Source organism: Sus scrofa, chromosome 7, assembly GCF_054392235.1.
Source record: "Sus scrofa isolate SSC_HxYL_T2T_F1_AM1 chromosome 7, Sscrofa_HxYL_maternal_Yorkshire_Landrace_v2.0, whole genome shotgun sequence".
In the NCBI taxonomy this organism is placed as follows: Eukaryota; Metazoa; Chordata; class Mammalia; order Artiodactyla; family Suidae; genus Sus; species Sus scrofa.
In genome coordinates this window covers 16,689,770-16,702,429 of record NC_139389.1, presented here as the reverse complement: position 1 = coordinate 16,702,429, position 12,660 = coordinate 16,689,770, and the positions used below count along the sequence as shown (strand labels likewise).

Here is a 12,660-nt window from a genome sequence, read left to right as displayed (position 1 = left end):
TGAGCCACAGTTTCCTCATCTGCTGCAATGATGCTTATCAGCTCTCCAAGCCTCTGTCCTGGTTTACTGGAGACGATCAAACAAAGAAGCAAAAGGAGTCTGAGTACAGACTGGCCAAAACCATCAAAAAGCACTGGACCTGTCTTTCTAAACCCCACAGAGACCTTCAAAATATGTGAGTCTTCAAGAAAAAGAGTCCTCACATAGCAGGGCAGCAGAGGGGAGAAATGGAGGTCAAGGAAAAAGAACTGTGGTCAAGGACCTGAGTTCAAGCCCCATCTTTCATTGACTTTCTGGGAGATTTCAGTAAGAAATGCAACATTTCTAAGCCAAATTCCTTACCTGTAAAATGGAACAAATAAAGTACCCCTTCCATTGGGTTATTTGTAAAAATAAACTCACACAATGTAAGAAAGAAATTTTATAAGTTCTCAAAAGCTATAGTCGTATAAATCTCATCCCACATTTTTTTGGTTTTTTTTTTTTTTTTTGAAGGCATATCCTACATCTGGATTCAGAGCACTCTTACTGTTCACCAAGGTGCATGGTACGTCATCCTCACAAAGTGAATTTTGTTCCAATGCATACAACGTCCAAGATTTTCTGTTGAGCAGGACCTGCTTCCTTGGTTATGTGCTAGAACTTAACTCCAAAGAGAAAGATAAAGAAATTGTCTCCTTGTACTGAAAAGGAGTTGTTTGAGTTGTTGTTGTTTTTAGTGCTGATTGGAAAGGTGGCCAAATTAAATACAGATTCGAGCTGTTCTGCCGACAAAGATCTGGAGAGAATTGAGTTTGCCGTGACCCTGATGTGAGCAAAGTTGAGCGGGGCAGCCTCCTCCTGTTCTGCTGCCTGGGATGGGGTGGGAGGGGACCGGTTCCCACAGGCGCCTTCTACTGGTCCCGCCTTGCTGCCCAGGCAAGGGAGCAGAGCCAGGGTCAGCTGCTGTCCTCCCAACACAAATTTCACTCTTGTAGGGTTGCCAGATACAATACAGAACACCCAGCTAAATCTGAATTTCAGATAAACAACGCATGATTTTTTAGAATAAATATGTCCCAAATATTGCTCAATCTGGTAATCCCAAACTGCTGCCTGAGGCAGACGAATCATGAAATCATATAAGTTTTTTTTGAAGAAGGAGAAGAAGAGAAACCCTAGCAATCTTTCAATTCAGCCTCCTCATTTTATGTATGGGAAAAAGGAAAGCTACTTGCCCTCGTAAATGGCACCAGAGCCAGTCCTAGAATTCCCTCTAAAGAGCTGACTTTCTACCCATAGCAATTTTGTGACTGATTTTTCTTTTTTTAAGGCTATTGAATACACAGTACCTTCCATTTTTCTGAATATTTGTTCACATAAACCCAGGAAATTATTGAGCTGTGATTTGTGGCTGCTGTTTTTATACCAAGGCCTTTGTGTGTTTTGCGGCCAACAGACACAGCCAGCACTAAAAGGTTAATTAATAACTACCCCTGACTGCCTCTGCCGACCACAGAATGCCAGACCAGGAGGGGATTTTGTCTGAGGTCACTTATTTCACAGGATTTCCACCACAACTTCACTTGAGATAATGCGGTCATCAAGCCAGGAACGAGCAGAATGAAGAGAGGTGAGAAAGGAGGCAGAGTGGGAAAAGGCTTTTACCCTAGAACTCAAAATCAAACTGTACATGTTTCAGTCACAGGCTCATCCTTTGACCTCTGACCTCTGTCCTCAGACCCTGACTCTCTGCAGACCCAGGGCTGCTCTTGTCTCCTTTCCCTTCCATAGCTGGGGCACCCATGGCTACATCCATCCATTTCTTCTCTTAAAGACAGGGACTGGAAAGTATTTGGAAGCAGATTTTTACCTCAAGGTCAAAGCTTACAACAAAACCATCGTGCATGTGTAACTTAGCTGAACTTGAAAGAAGGCTGGGATGCCTACCACGTTTTAGGTAGAGACGGGGAAAGATGATACTCAAAAGCTTCAGTTTCATGAATATCAACCAGCACGTTTTTTCCCCTTCCTTGTCTTTTCAAATATTTTCACCTCGTGCTATGAGTCACTTGGTACAAACAGAACACTATAAAAAGACAAGCTTTGTCTCATCACTTTTTCTCCCCCCCCACACACGTCAGATCTGGCCAACACGCTCTGCCTCTGTGACTGGCCAAGTCCCAAGGCCTGCAAAGTGTTTTTGGAACTGGTGTTTATTGTACCCTCTTCTGTCACTTGCCCTTAACAGCACACACGGCCCACCAAGGGACTTTCCCCTCCGTGCTCGGCAGTTCGCGCTCAATCCCCTTGGCAAGGATCGCCGTGACTGCACAATCTCACACCTGCCAGCACTGGAAAGTTCTGGAAATAAGGACTCTGTGCCAGACATTCCTCTGGAGCACTTCACCCCATCCAGTTCCTCATTCTCCAGGCCATTAGCCGAGTCACCAACTTCTTGAACTTGGTTCAACTTTCTGCAGCAAAAGTATGCAAAGAGCCTGTCTGAGAACCCAAGCGGCTGCCCAGGCCCTGGGGCTCTAATGCTGGCTCCCTTGCTGCCCTTGATGGCCTCCCCCAGGGAGCATGCTGCACACTTTCCAGGCCTCACACCTGCTCTTCCCTGGTTCTTCAGGACGGCTCTGCGACACTGAGTGAGCAGGCTCAGATCAAGTAACATGTTGTGAGGATTTACCTTGTGACATGTTTGTGCTGCTTCCTGTTTCACTATTTCATCTCTTTTATCTCTAGGAATCCTGGAGTCGATCCTACCGGGGTGAGGGTGGGGTTGGGGGGCGCCGGCAAAGAAATGTTTCTCTGTGCATCAAAAAAATAACTGGAAGATAGATTCCAAATGGTTAATAGTGATTTGCTTTTGTGATGTTTTTTTTTGCCTTTTTTTTGCTTTTTAGGGCCTCACCCCCACCCGACATGTGGAAGTTCCCAGGCTAGGGGTCAAATCGAAGCTGCAGCTGCCAGCCTACACCACAGGCACAGCAAGGCCAGATCCTGAACACACTGAGCAAGGCCAAGGATCAAACCCACATCCTCGTGGATACTAATCGGATTCATTTCTACTGAGCCACAATGGGAACTCCCTGTTTTTGTGATTTTTAAAATATAGATTATTTTTTGCTTCTTTTTTGTTGAGACTTACTTTTATCCAAGTCTTCTCTACCTTTTGTAACAAGAAAAAGGATGTAAGAAAAGCAATCCCTGAATAATCTTCTAGTATCTAGTGCTTGTTTTTAATAAAGTGTGTGTATATACTATATACGTAAGCATATTTAAAAATATACATACATATGCATATGCACATAAAAACCAAATAAAGTCCTACAATAAAGATGAAAGCTGATACATACCTAACAAACAGCTCACTGGCCATCTCATTTTTCTTCGATAATGTATGTCCTGGGGCTTGTTTTCCCACGAATGAGGTATATTTGTCTCCTCAGTCTTTTAGGGTTGACCCAAAGCACCATTCATCATCCTGTCGAGAGCTCAGGGAGAACCCTCTGGAAGCATGGAGAGGTGTAACAAGCCCGTCCAGCCTCGGCAGCGATGATGAAGGTGCCTGGCCACCGGGATGGAACCGAGTGTAGACGAGAATGCAGTGATGAAGGGTGTCATTTCCTGCCTCACTGGCCTGCACTGCAGGTGAGGCCCCCGCCCACCCCACTCACACCCTCATAGCCCTTCTTCCCCCTAATGTACTATGAAATTGAGTGAGGTTTTTCTCTCAGTGGAAATCAAGACTGGAATCCAGAGAGCAGAGCCTAAAGGTAGCCCTGTAAGTGGTATAACATGAAAACAAAGATGCCATTGACAAGAGAGCCCAAGGAAGATTTCCCTGTAGCAGCAAAAACACCCATCCTCAAAAACCAAACAAATAAATCAAAAAGGAAAAAACAAAAAACACAAAAAACCTGACTCCGGTTCTCTTGTGTGTTTCACCCCAAATTCCCTTTCTGTGTTGAGCAAATGCCGCAGAAGCCACCACCAACCAACCTCCCTCTTCCCTGCCCTCAGAAAACTCACAGGCTGCTTCCATGTGTGTGGATTTCATCTCTTTCTAAGGACCTTGTGGATGTCAAGCAAAGCCCACGCCCAAACCGGGGGCTCAAGGAAAACTGTATTGAGACACGATGTGAATGCCACAGGGTCAGGCCCCATAGACTCAAAGTAGGAGCCTTAACGTGAATAAGGGTAAGAACTGGTCCAAGCATGTCACCCTCCGCGGACCCCTGGTGATGAAGGCCCAGCATCCCTTCCTGCTATGTGTCTCTCTGAAAGTTCAGTGCCAGGGAGCCCCCAGCCCCTTCTGTGAATCAAGGTTAGATAATGAAAATCAGCCTGGGTGGGGGAGGGGTATTCATATCCATCCCTAGTAAGAGTCTTAAAATAAATTTCCTTTTCTCAAGAGACCTGGATATGCCATAAAAGAATGGTAACTCCCTCAGTACAGGCGGTTAGCCCCCCCTGAGCCCAGGTCCTCACCCAGAGGAGAAGGATGGAACCCCGATAGTGCTCATCCTCCTGTCAGCTCTGGGAGCCCTCATCACCTCCTCTTAGCAACTCAGCCCTTCTCTCCCCACTCTCCTGTGGGTTCGTTTGTCTAAGAAAGCTGCCATCTGTCCTGCATGCGACCTGAGAGTGGGCCTTGCAGGCCTGGTCCTGGCTCCCAGTCGCAGCACTGCCCAGGCATGAAGGGTCCCTCCCACTCACAAAGGGAAGCCAGAAGTCAGGAGTGTGCTGAGGAGGCAGCAGGCGGGCATGGAGGCAGCCAGCTCTCCCTGGAAAGCCTCCCTAGATGGCCAGTGTCAGGCACACGTGTCAGGACAGCTGCACCCAGCACACAGACTGTCCTTTGCTTGTCCCTGAAGAGAAAAGATACAGAGATGCTATCCTGGAGCTGCCTCATATGGGCTCATGAGAGCCGGCAATTCCATCTTCAGCAGGTTTGGGAGCCAGCAGAGTTCCCACAGGCAGCTTGAAAGGCAGCCACCCTCAATGTGCGCCACGGAAATCAGCAAAAGCTACTGACAAAGAGAATTTTTGTTTGTTTGCTTGAGAACTGGTTGTTTAACCTTCCCCAGCACAGCACTGGGGAGCCAGAGCACATGTTGGACCAGGACAAGGCCTGGGTTCCCCTCCCAGCTTTTCTGCTTACTACCTAGAAAACACAGGGGCAGGTCCTTAACCACCCTGAGCCTCTGTTTCCTTCTCTGTAGCATGTTGATAGAAACTACAAGAGGACTAAATGAGGTAATTTACTTAAAATGCTAAGAACTATGCTGGCACGATGTCTATTTTCCAATATTATCTGCTTTGAATACCCTGGGGCACAGAATGGAATGAGAAACGACAACCAAAAATACTCCTTCCCTATATCCTGAATGCTTCAACTTGTTTCAGGGTTCAGTTGTAACTGGCTATTCAAATGTATCTAGGTGCTAGAATTTTCTAAAGCGAGCCAAGAAAATGAGCAGAAACACAAAAACAAGGATTCACCAAATAGGTATAAATGAGAGAAGATGTAAATGTAAAAACATATAATGAATACAGTGGCTTTGACCTCTGATTTCCCCTCTGCAGACACATGGAGGAATGGAAAAATGGAAGATGTTGGTAAGCAAAGACATTTTTAAAATCTGAGAAACCAAATTCCTTCACAGAAATTATTCAGACGATGTTTTTGCTTAGATGTGTTGTATTTAGGAAAAAAACTCCAAGAGCATTTAGCTTGCAGATGCAGAAACCTCAGTAACTTCTCATGCTTTGCAAAGCTGCTGTTACAGCCAAGCATTGCTGAGAAGTAAGCTGGTAGCAATAAATATCTGGGCTTTTTTTTTTTCCCCATACGAAGAAAGTCCTGTTTTGTCCAAGGCTTTACCCACCCAGGCAATCACAGTCAAATATTCAAATTTGGATTTCTGTTTCCCACTTTGGTTTCTAGCACCCTGGCCTCCTTGTCTTCTTCTGGACTCCGTAACTTAAGATATCATTTCAGGGACAGACTTTGCCAAGAGCATTTTGGTTTCAGGCAGAAAAAGACAAAAATAGATGCACTTCAAAAATGATCCAAGTATTGTTGTTTGTTTGTTTTTTAATCCCTTCAACCATTAAAAAAAAAAAATCAAAAACCTACTGTTTGAAATAGTCACCTGAATCTCCCAAGAAGCTTTAAAGCATGTTATACAATTAAACAGATTCCCAGCATCAGCAGGGCCAGCTGTGTGTGTGTGGGGGTAGCACGAAGCAACACAGTTCAGCCAGAGGTAATAAACGAAGGATGCCCGGCAGGTGTAAACAGCATCTTTTTACCCTGGAAGAGTCCCCATCTCAAAGTTGCTTTGATAATAACCCCATGACTTCATGTCAGCTTGACACTTCCAGCAGTTTTGTTGAGAAATGCCTTTTGTGCTGAGGAGACCACATGGACTTTGACCCCTGACCTTCTTCTTCCCCCCCCCCACCCCGCCACATTTACTGAATTAGAAGAAAACAGCTAGAGGACATTGCTCCAAAGACATAAACTTTCTTTTCCATGATTAGTTGTGTATCTGAGAACACGGACAGGGGGGGCGCTACCGTAGTGTGATAAACCCAGTACCAAGGAGCAGAAAAGGAAGCTTCAGGCTCTGAGCGTCTACCTTTGTCTGGACAGTTACTTTGAGGCACTATGAGGCGCACAAGGAAGGAACGCCGTAATGCATGTAAGAAGCCTTCCGCCTTAAATACATACAGTCGGCTCTCGGTACCAGCGGACTTCGCATCCACGGATGGAAGGCCGACTGTACTACACCATTTTACATAAACGACTTGAGCATCCTCCAATTGTGGTACCGTTGGGGCTCCTGTAAAAAATCCCCTATGGATCCTGGGGAGAGCACTGTACTGTGATTGTAGCTCTGTGTCCATAAAAAAAAAAAACCAAAAAACAAAACAAAAAAACATGGTATAGAAGCAAAGGTGGGCGTGGTATGCCAATATCAGACGGACAAAAGAAAATGGTGGAAATACAGATACCTTATATATTTGCAGACACTTTGCTCCTAAAAGGGTTGGGACAGCTTGCAAAAACATGTGAAATTTAAGACAAGTTGTTTTGGAGTTTTCTTTTTATCGTGGTAAAACACGCACAACATAAATTTACCATCCTGTTTTTAAGTATACAGTTAAGTATGGTGTTAAATATATTCACATTGTGATACAATCAACCTCTAGAACTTTCTCACCTTGCAAAGTTGAACTCTCTACCCATTAAACGACTTCCCATTAACAGGTTTTTTTTTTATGTTTGTGTATTATTTAATGAAAAGAAAACAGACTTTTAAAATTAAGCTACATGTAATGACTTTTGCTATTCATTAAAGAATTCTTTGAGCTTGGAAACGTTTTGCCCACCAACCTGCCAATTGCTTTTGACAGAATAAAAAAGACTAGTAAGGAAATCAGAGCAGACTTACATGAGGGTAGGCAAGAGTAGAATGAAATCTGTAACTTTAGCAACACATCTGGTAAGGTCCAGTATGTTGCAAAAGCTGGGCTGCAAATTTCATGGGCAGCACCCCCAGCAGCCCAGGTGAAGAGAGAAAGACAAGCAGTTACAGGAATCAAGAGCAAATCCCCTGCTGTTCTCTCGAGACCAGCCAGGAAATGAGTTTCTGGAAAGGCAGGGACTGAAGGGTGTTGAAAGAAATGTACATGAGACTAAGACAAAAAAGGCTGGAGGTGAATGGAAATGGGGCAAGAACTGAGAGACTCTAAATAAAGCCAGAGGAGCCTTCTAGAGTTCCTGGGTAGAAGGATACTGAGCCATTTGCTTGAACCAGGCTGGGGTGAGGAATCCAGATAGTTCAAAGGATCCTAATTGTAGATTCCAGAGCAGCAAACAGCAAGCTAACTCAGAGGCTAGCTGCACCAAGGTGGGACGATTCCTCTCCAGCAAGGACCTTCTTTATACCCAAGCCAGTGGCTATGTAGAAAACCCACCTTAAAAGGGGGAGCCCTCCTACACTCTCGGTACAAATGAAAGTTGGTGCAGACACTATGGAAAACAGTATGGAGGCTCCTAAAAAATGAAAAATAGAGCTGCCGTACGATCCAGCAATCCTAGTCCTGGGCATATATCTGGACCAAACTCTAATTCAAAAATATACATTCAGCCGTATGCTCACAGCAGCACTATTCACAATAGCCAAGCCATGGCAACAACCTAAGTTTCCACTGACAGATGAAGAAGATATGTACATATATATATGCAATGCTATTCAGCCATAAAAAATAATGAAATAATGCTATTTGCAGTAACATGGATGCAACTAGAGATTGTCATACTAAGTGAAGTAAATCAGAAAAAGAAGGATAAGTACCATATGATATCACTTATATGTGGAATCTAAGATATGATACAAATGAACTTTTATGAAACAAAAAACTCACAGACATAGAGAATAGACTTCTGGCTACCAAGGAGAGGTGGGGGTGTGGGAGAGGGATGGAGTGGGACTGTGGGGTTAGCAGATACAAACTATTACATATAGAGTGAATTGACAAGATCATACTCTATACCACAGGGACCTATAGTCAATATTCTATGAGAAACCTAATGGAAAAGAGTATTTTTAAAGAATATATATATACACATATATATATGTATAACTGAATCACTTTGCTGTACAGCAGAAATCATACAATATTGTTAATCAGTTGTATTTCAATTAAAATTTTAAAAAAGAGAAAACCCACCTTAAAATCTATTTTAAAGCTAAGCCTAGAAGTTATTTCCAAATTCCTCATTCCGTAATACACAATACACTTTAAAGAGTTCCAAGATTATATACTAAGGAGGAAAATCCTGTGGTTGCTGGCATGAAAATCTGCTAGAAGAAAATAGAGAGGATTTCTGCTAAATTTCAGGCATAAACAGAGATGAAAATCTGTCTCATAGGATTGATGGCTCGGATGGTATGGAACAGAAAGTTTTCTCAGATTCTCAAAAGATGCTTTTAGATCCATGGAAGAGAAACAGTCAAATGTGGATGCTCCTGACAGCATCTCACAGCTTTACTTGGAAGAATTTTAGCAGTGTTTTCTGAAACTTGGAGAGGTTCCAAGCATATTCTCTAGCTTTTTAAATAACACAATATCCTGTAGAACTAGAATAATACTCTCACACCTTATAGAAATGCTACTGTTACACTTACGCTGTAGTAAGTGCCAAGATGGGGAGAAAAAGCACTGGTGTTAGGTTCTAGGACAAGTTCCACAATTTATCTGCTATGCAACTTTGAGAAAGTCACTGCAACTCTCTGATCTTTAGTTGTCTGCCTGTAACCTGCGGGGGTTAATCCTGTCTTATGAAAAACATCAGGAGGAGCATGAATCGAATTGGATGCAAGAAAGTGTTACACGGATTTAAGAACATAATATTGAACTTCTAGCAACATGGCAGGTGAACGTGGTAGCCTGGATGCCTCCAGATATCAAGATACCCAGATGTGGGATAAAATGTAACATTTACAAATATAGAGGGATAGCTGAGCTTTAAGGAAAATAGGGGAGATGTTCAGGGACCAGAAATGAAAGAAATCAAGGCCAGAGAAGTCAAAGCAGATACGGAAGTAGCCCTGGGTTTTCACTGGGTTTCCAGATTTCCTAGATGCAGGGCAATGAGTTTCTAGTGCCCGTGGAGATAAGAGGTAAAGCCTTTGCCTATGGATAGGGATGGGATAGTGAAGTCCAGCATGGAGAGCTGCCCCAGCCACTAAAAAGAGCTGTACTATCTGCTCAGGCTACCATCACAAAACACCACCTCCTGGGTGGTGTAAATGTCAGAAATGCATCTGCTTATAGTTTTGGAGACTAGGAGTCCAAGATCAAGAGGTTGAAGAAGAGGATGCACTTGAATCTGGAGACCAAGATGATGAGGAAGAGGAAGCTGATGACAAGGAACAGGGTCCTATTCAGCTTTAAAATCTCCAAATTATATTATAACTTTGAAGGAGGAGTCTTAAGACAGTACTTTGGTTTGCCTCCTCCAAAAAGAAAGATTTAGAAACCAAGTGGAAAACATTCACTAATACCACTATTGATATTTTTTTTAAATGCTGCCACCCATGTTGATAATCCTGTTACTCTTTTTGTAGAACACACATCGTTTATTGAAATTCATCTGAACTGTCCCCAAATGTAATCTGCAAAGAGCTACAGACACTAAAAAATATAACATTTTCAGGCATCTGGTGGCAATACTTTTGCCTTCACTCATTGGTTGTTTATATAAGTTCTGTGTTTGTCTGCTATTTTTACTTTTCAGAATTTGTGACTTTAAGTACTAACACATTTGATTTCTAACTTCAGTACTGCAGTTCTTAGCTCATGATTTCCTTTTAAAGAAATGGATTGACTTAAATGCAAGACAGCATGGTCTGGGGGATAATAACTCATCAACTCTCCATCCAGCCTGACTCTGGATGTGGGCAGGATAGGACAGTTTGGAATGAGTGCCTCGACTCCCGATACGACTGCATCCTGTCCCTGGGGGGAGAAAGAGAAGGAGGCTGGCTCACAGTGCAGAGGGGGGTGTTTCTGAGAAACTTCTGTAATCGTGCCTTAGCATGTGTTTGACTGTGGTTTTATCTGAAGCTAAACATTAGAACAAATTACAAGTTAACCACTGAAACAATTCAGATTTGGTGTTATTGTTTGATTATTACAAAACATACTCTGTTCTGCATTCTTAAAAACCCCAACTATAGTTTATATAATTTATTGGCATTTTTGCTGAATAGGTTTAAGCCAGATAATAGATTTTTAAAAAGTAATGAAGCAGTGTGTCAAAATTTGATATCTCCCAAATAAAAATAGATATTATGTTCATTGTAAGAAAAAAAAAAAAAAGAGGAGGAGTTCCCATTGTGGTTTGGTGGGTTAAGAATCCAACTAGTATCCACGTGGATGTGTGTTGGATCCCTGGCCTCGCTAAGTAGGTTAAGGATCTGGGGTTGCTGCAAGCTGCGGCACAGGTAGAAGATGCAGCGAGAATCTAGTGTTGCTGTGGCTGTGGTGACTCCTCAGCTACTGCTCTTGATTCAGCCTATAGCCTGGGAACTTCCATATACTGCAGGTGTGGCAGTAAAAAGAAAAATAATAATAATTTAAAAAGAAAGCTAGGCAGGGCAATTCCTTCCGAATGCCCCAAGCCTCTCTTCCAGCTCCTGGTTCCTGAGATACTCCTTGGCTTATTGAAGGTCTTCTCCTGTGTATCCACCTCATCTCCCCTGTAGGTGTTTCTCTCTTTTCCTAGGGAAATCTTTTTTTTTTTTTTTTTTTGCAATTTCTTGGGCCACTCCCATGGCATATGAAGGTTCCCAGGCTAGGGGTTGAATTGGAGCTGTAGCCTCCAGCCTATGCCAGAGCCACAGCAATGCGGAATCCAAGCCGCGTCTGCAACCTATACCACAGCACACGGCAATGCTGGATCCTTAACCCACTGAGCAAGGCCAGGGATCGAACCCGCAACCTCATGGTTCCTAGTCAGATTCATTAACCACTGAGCCATGACGGGAACTCCTCCTAGGGCAATCTTTTTATCAGGACACCAGTGACAGGGACTCACCCTACTCCAGTATGACCACACTGTAACTCACTAATGACATCTGCAATGGCTCTGTTTCCAAAAGAGGCCCCATTCTGAGGCTCTGGGGACAAGGACTTCAGTATAGGAACTTAGGGAGACAAAATTCAACTCCTAACAGATACAACCAGCAATATAAGTAACATTTAAAACTATATAAAACCATAAAACAGAACCAGGATAGGATACAGTTTATGGACAGAAAGTGAAAGTATAAAAATATGTATGGGTGGGAAAAAACCAACTTTAGCATAGTGTTTCCCTACAAGGAGGGAGAAAGGGAAGGAAATGGGACCAGGAAGGGAAGTGGGAAGGGGATCTGGCTGTATTGGCTCTGCTCAGTTTTCTTTAAATATGAAGCAAGTTCAGCTCAATGGTAGTATTTGCTAAATGTTAATGATGGAATGTGATTTTATCTCTGCATCTTTTTCTTTCGGGGGTGGGGCATGTCTGAAAGATTTCAAAGTATTCTGTTCATTTATTTGAGAAAGAAGCATTTGGAAATGTTTCTGCCTATAGTGAACATCCTATTAGGACAAATCCAAATACAAGGTGATGTGAAATTTGTGAAGCTGAAGATATCAGGGAGTGGCAAGTGGCAGGTGGCTGTATGAAAGGACAAGGACAGGAGACTGAAACTGAGAGTCAGGCCAGACTGCAGGGGATTGGATGTGTCCCATCTCAGGCCACGAGTCACGGGAGATGTGGGATCAGGCAGGTGAACATAGGCAAAATCCAGGGGACATTGCCAAGGTTAGTAGGGAGGTGAGACTGTGGCATAGATGCAGGTGAGAGCTGGGTGAGCCTTGTCTAGAGATGCAGTTCAAAGAGATAAGCATCCAAGATTCAAACTTGCTCCAATCAGTAAGCTAAGGCTGAGTGGATGGAATAGGAATTGCATTTTCTCAAGCAGGACTGGATTTGGAATTTTGCCTTAGGATTCTAGGGAAGGCAGTTAGATTCTTACAACTTCACAAGAGATGCTTGGAAAGTGAATGACAGAGATTTAGCAGAAGCCCCAAACCAACTGGCACCCC

General features: G+C 43.3%; 1 protein-coding gene across 15 annotated transcripts in view; it reads right to left on the bottom strand.

The window, feature by feature from the left end:
• Nucleotides 1-12,660, bottom strand: part of CDKAL1 (CDK5 regulatory subunit associated protein 1 like 1) — a 951,913-nt gene that overhangs the window by 190,969 nt on the left and 748,284 nt on the right. For 2 of the 15 annotated variants that reach the window (XR_014809704.1, XR_014809702.1), the window contains one exon: nucleotides 2,675-2,815. The exons of the other annotated variants lie outside the window; for them this stretch is intronic. The gene's annotated coding sequence lies outside the window, so the exon portion shown is untranslated. The remainder of the gene's footprint in view (nucleotides 1-2,674; nucleotides 2,816-12,660) is intronic. 15 annotated transcript variants of the gene reach the window in all.